Source organism: Empidonax traillii, unplaced genomic scaffold (genome assembly GCF_003031625.1).
Source record: "Empidonax traillii isolate 1590-97213 ecotype Southwest subspecies unplaced genomic scaffold, ASM303162v1 scaffold479:size629863, whole genome shotgun sequence".
NCBI lineage: Eukaryota > Metazoa > Chordata > Aves > Passeriformes > Tyrannidae > Empidonax > Empidonax traillii.
In genome coordinates, this window is record NW_020955672.1 from 80,872 (window position 1) to 87,538 (window position 6,667).

The following is a 6,667-nucleotide window of genomic DNA, read 5'->3' on the forward strand; positions in this document are numbered from 1 at the left end:
AGTGAAAGGGTAGAAAGAGGAATCTGAGTTTAACAAATAGAATGGAGAAAAAATATTATCAGCTTATGAGTAATATTAGGATATGGCAATTTTCCCACTCTTCTGATTAACCTACTGGGAATAAAATGAATGTAAAAATGACTCCTGTAGGATGTCACATGTAAATCTATAGGAGGAGAAATAAACAGATCAGCACTTTCCTAAAAGTTTTCATGTTATAATATGGTGAGATTGCTTTAAATTTCAGAGATTTGGGCTGCTTGAGAAATACTGCAGAGGAAAAAGAAATGGACCTGTCAAATTTACCATATCAGAAGCCCCATTAGGTCCTGAGAAAGAAGGCAATACATTCCTCTTCTACGTCCATTTCTAGCCACAGTATGCTTTACTCTCACAGTATGCTGGCAAATCATTTTTTATCGACAATAAATGTGTTAACATATAGGACAAGCTTCCCAGCTAAGAAGCATGAATGTATCAGAAGTGACAATCTGGAATGCTAATTTTTTCTGTTTATATTCAAAGGACAGAAATAGCCAAATACCAAAGGTATTGTTTACCTACATAATGTGCTAAGCATTGGAATTTCTACCATAAACATTTACCCTCATTAGAAACATGACAAGTGGCTGAAGGAGAAAAAAGAAATTACCAATACTGAAAATAAGAATTGTTTTTGTTTGTGTGCTTCAGACTTCACCTAAATGTACAGGAGTTGCTATGTTCATTTTATGACTAGAAAATGTTCTTTGTTTTTGTTATATGTGGCATGATATCTACATCTGTAAAAGCATTGTCAAGAAAACATCTGCGAGGCATGATTTATTAATGCAGAGATGGAATTATTTTTATGCAACTATACTGCTTTTGGGACTAAACAACTACCTTTCACGCCAATTTGTTCTGCATCAAGTTAAAGTACCAGCTCAGGTCAGCTCTCTGCCTGTGCTGCATTACAGGGTTTAAACATGCCTCAAGTCACTACTGAACCTTCCAAGGTTTTACCTCATGTCATAAAAAATCTTCCCAGTTAGTAATTTATTTAAACTGCTGGGATGCAAGGTTTGTTTTGAAAACCTCTTCCATTAGTTCCAGCTAGTCAAAAGTATTGAATGTTTGAATATATATGGATGCGCACACGTAGTACAAGTCTATTCCTGTTATTTGTAACACCCAACAGGATATTATTATATCTGAGGCTAAGAGTCTGAGTACAGACATAATTTTGTTCTTTGCACAAAAAAACCCAAAGCAACACTTTAAAATAAAATATAAGAAAAGTAGAGGTTGAAGCTACTTTTTTTTTTCTGTCACCACTTATCTGTGTCTTATAGTCACAGACCAACTAAAGTCTCTGTAGCCTTCAGATGACAGGACAGAGACCAATATATGACTCGAATTGCCAAAAGCTTTACACAGTTCTGCAGCAGACTTTTTATTTCTATTTAAAGGTTAATCCAGATCACATCTGAAACTGAACATGTTATATAGAGGGGTTTATGTGTATTTGACTTAGAGTTACTACAGTACTGAGAGTAATGCACATTACAGCAGAATAAGTGTCAGTACTTTGAACAGTCTTTCCTGGGTTGCTCTCCGGGGATGTGTGGAGTAGTGTGAGCTTATGAATATAAAAGCTGTCTGAACATAAATTCAAACTACTTTAAGAAAAAGCAGTTTAATCATGGCACAGTATATAATATAATGATCCCCTTAGCTAGAGTATAATAAGATAAACTTTAATCATAATCAGAGTTGTACTTGTGGGTGCATTTACAGGATATTTTTTTCCACAGTATTATGCAAAGATATCACTTTATTTCTCTCTGTGCATGTGATTTGAATAAGGTAGGGAAAATAGTCCTGTGTACTGCAAAAGATCATCTTATTCATGTGCTAAAAGCTCTCTTAAGGCACTTCTGGTATGATCTACACTAGTCCTCAAAGTGAAGGTTGCTCTTAGGAGTTTTTATATAACTTTCAAGACTACAAGAAAAGGTGTTTTCATTGGGCTTGCTAATAACTGTTCAATCAATGGAATTGCATAACTAATAATTATATGAGGTCTGTAATTTTTCTAGTATTTCTTTTAATTTGCCTCTTCTTCACAGAAAGGAAGGTACTTAATTTTGCAAACTTATTTTAGGATGTTGTAGTGGTTTTGAATGTTGTTTTGAATGATGGCATCCAGAGGCTATTTTACTAATTACTTAAAAACAAATGATTGTGTAGTTGTCCAAAAAATTGTTGAAAAAGTAACTGTAGATGTGAAATTTGTGTTTGATGCAATAGTTTGCAAGCTGTAGCTTTTCTAGAATTGCACTATTTCTAGCAAGACAGAGTAGACTGATGATGTTAATAACTGTTAACTGAATAAATATGTAAGGAATTTGAATATTTGCAACACTTTCAGTTTGTGCTTAAGACTTGATTTTAAATATTTGCTAATTTTTCCTTAATTCAGATTGCAATGCTGTAACTGGTAGCCTTTTCATTGTTCTGATTCTCTCATCTGTAAATTTTTAGTGCAGTTATTACATTACCAGTAGCTATAACTAGACTGACATAATTATATTCCTTTGTTGCATCATCAAAGGGAGAAATGGTCAAGTGATATAAATTGTGGTCACTTCCTTCTTTTATTGCAGTTCGTGATACTCTAATGTTTTGAGTAAAGATCAGGGCAAAAGTTCAAGCATTTGTGTGTTTTTATCTGGGAGAGAGTTAATTTTTTTAATAGTAGCTGGATAGCTTCATAATCTATGTTTTGGATCCGTCATTGTTTTGGATTTGTGCTGAAAACAGTGTTGATAAGACGAGGTTGTTTTCGCTATTGTTGAGCAGGACTTGCACAGAGTCAAGGCCTTGTCATCCTCTCACACCACCCCACCAGTGAACAGGTGCACAAGAAGCTGGGAGAAGTCACAGCTGAGACAGCTGGTCCCAAATGGCCAAATGGATATCCCAGATCATACGGCATCGTGCTCAGCATATAAAGCTGGGGGAAGAAGAGGAAGGGGGAGACATTTGGAGTGATGACGTTTGTCTTCTGGAGTAATCATTAACATGTGATGGGGCCCTGCTTTCATGGAGATGGCTGAATACTTGATTGGTATTGAATGAATTCCTTGTTTTGCTTTGCTTGTATGTGTGGCTTTTGTTTTACCTTTTTAAATTACTTTATCTCAAATCATGAATTTTCTTCCCTTTACCCTTCTGATTTCCTCACACATCTCATGGAGGGGAAACTGTTCAAGAGACTGAGTGGTGCTTATTATCCTCTGGGGATAAACCGTGACAACGTGTCACTCTGTTTTCCTCTACACCACGGATGAGCAGCACTTAAAAGGTTTGTTCCATTGTACTACACAGGAATATGCTTTTCAATTTTTTCCAGGTATCTGTCAATCCTACCAGACTGCCAAATACTCAGATTACAGAACTTTCTGGTATGCCACAGGTGCCATCCAACATTCACACCTGATTTCTTCCTATGGAAAAGTCACAGTGGTCAGACAGGGATGAGGTGGCTGCATGATTGGGATGGTATTGGGGCACTTATAAGAATCCATGGTTGAGTCCCAAACTGGTCACAGAGAGGTGGCATTGGGGCTGAAGGGTCAACAGTGAGACTAGAAGAAACTCCAAAGTGAGGGGTCTGCATCCTGTAGAGCAACACAGTTACCCAGAGGATGACTGAGCCTCCTGGGCCGCCCTCTCTGCTTCCTGATGTTCTAAGAACAGGGCAACTGCAAGAGGAACCCAGGAAGGATCCCTATGAATTTCTGTTCTGTTTTTAAAAAACCCAAACTGAACTAAAGATGTTTTTAATTGAACCCTTTCAATCTGCAAATGATACACCTGAAAAAATATCTCTTCAGCCTTAGTAATGATTTATGATAGCACCATAATAGACAGATAAAAACACCATATGTTTATTACATATTTTCATCAGTGCTTGAAGGGAATGGGTGATATTTGTACCATTCTGTTGTTATCTATATTTGATGCTGAATTAGCTGAACAGGATATTAGTAAGATTTGGTTTTTTTTCAAAAAGCAAAGAATACAAGTTAAAGGTATGCTTCATAAGATACAATTTTAAAGATAAGCTGCATTTTTAAACATTTTGAAAATAAATTTAAAAAAGCATGCTCAGGTATAGGGAAGAAAAACAATTACCCATTAAATTAAGCAAATTATGTTAATCTTTAAAATGAGTCAGATAGGTCTTCGAAATGGTCTTGTTTGGTAAACATCCAAATAGTTATTAATTTCAGATGAATAATACAAGTATATTATTCAAATTCAGGCTTATTGTGATTAATTCAATCTTTTAGTCTAGGTATCCTTGCACTTAAGTCGCAATATGAATTCCTTAATATTTCTTCCTAATAAAGAGTTTTAAAACACTTTCTTATAAATCTGTAAGATCCGGAAGCAACAACATAGCTTACTTTGGTATGAAATAGAATATTAAACTAACATAAGCAAGCATTATAATACCAGTTTTCTCTGGTAGAACACACAGAGATCATTACGCTAACTGACTTCATGGCGGTTTGGCCTGAGAACGGACATTAGTCATGGACTTCATTGAAGGTAAAGTTAAATTATTTCTTCAAGTTGAGAATCCTGTATTTTCCAATCCATTTCATGGAAATACACACAAATACTTTTCTGATGCTTCTTACTGCAACTGTCATCTGATATGTACCAAAAGGGTCTCCACTTCCACGTCACTTGCACAGGTAGTAGAGTTGAGCTTTAGCTGAAGTCAACAGTGTAATGACCTGACAATAAAAACAGAAACATAGGAGTGCTGAACTTTGACAATGGTTTATACCAAACTTGAATAATTCATTAATGAGTCTAGCCAAGCGACAAGATCACACACTACCTGCTCATAAAGCGTGGAAAGAATAAAAAACATTTCCACAGGACTTACTTGTAATAAAAAGGCAGAAACTTTAACTCACTAGTAAGAAACAGTGAAAATACCTCTATATTATCCACATTTCACTTCAGACTGAAAAGAAAATAATTTAAAAATTCTTTAACTCTCATAATTGTATTAAACTTCCCATTTAAAGAGCACTTCACTGTCTTAAAGTCATACACATTTCTAATTATCAGAGAGTGTTTTCTAAATCTCATCATATTGTCAGTTACATTATTTGGTATGTAGTGGTCAGTGCCTCAGTCCCAATGGACATCAGTGACAAGTGGTGTTCCTCAGGGACCAGTGTTATTTAAATTTGTAAAATTAACCTATTATGCCTCCTGTCTGTGTTGCTTAAGTAAAAATTCTGGTGGAAAGTTGGTCATATTTGGGATATTTTCCATAAGTCTTTTAAAAACATGGGTTAGGATTGGAGATATTTTATGGTTTACAAGTACTTATAACTACCTCTTTTTTGGAAAAGGGCTCTAAATATTTAAGTCTACTTTTCATGCTTTATTGACTGCAATGATGAATAAATAAAAAAATTTTGAACATATAACATCTGTTGAAAATATAATATTTCTGTAAAGGCAGTGCACAAAAAACTTGGTGTAAATAATTGTATATATATACATATACAATTCAAGTACAAAAATACTGCACTTCTTAAGAATACAAACATAAACCAGTCATTTTAATACTAGGTAGCACCCAGTGTGGAAAAACTAATAAAAGAAGAAAAAGTTGCATATAATGGTCTAATCACTCAGAAATATATTTTTCCTGTAGTATGTTAATACATAAGACTTAGAGAATTATAGCAAAGGAATATGTAAATAAATTCAGTGACTTCAACTGACTCTCAAGTCTTCCTACGTTTTTTAAATAAACTTTCTTCTGTGTTAAATTTTCTTTCTGTTTTTGTTTGTAATTTTCTTTTCTTTTGTAACTTTTTACCTTGAAGTGCCAGCAGAGGCCTTGTTGCAGAGCACTAAGCTGCACATTCCTGAAGGAACCTGGGGTATGAGCTGGGTGGAGAGAGGTAGCTGAGAGCTGAGAAGGAGGTGCACTGCTGCCAGATCTAGACTGTTGGAACATAAGAAAGAAAGGCTTTTAGGCATTTGTAGGGAGAAGAAATAAAGAGACAGGAAACAGGGCTGATGAAATAAAGAGCCCAGAGAGAAAATTGTTTCTGTAAGGGTGCTCCTTGCCTTTGAGCTGACAAAACTTGGTAAAAGAGGTGGGGTCACTTGTAGAGAAGACATTCAGGACCTAGCCAAAAGCCAACCACTGTCAGCAGAGAAAGACTATTACAATCATTTTTATATGTGGAAGGAGAATTAGGTTTATGTGGGGTTTGTATTACAGAGATGTTAACTGTTAGCAAGTAGCATGACGAAACAAAAATAGTTTTGTAGAGCAAAAAGCAGTGCTGAAAACCTCATGACTCAACTCAAGAGCAGTTCAATGGGGTTTGTTTCAGGGCAGCTCTATTTTGGCTGCATGTCAAATGCATGTCTCATTCCTGTTCCAAACTAAACTGCTGTCATCAAGTACACCCAGAGAACACCCTGGAAATGGTGCAGTATCTTATGTCAAACCAGACATGACTTAACGAAAGGATGCTGTCAGGAAAGACTGATGATACAAACTCATCCTGAACGTTAGATAAGAATCATTAAAAATGCATTTGAAAGCCATCTAAAGATATTTAAAAACAAA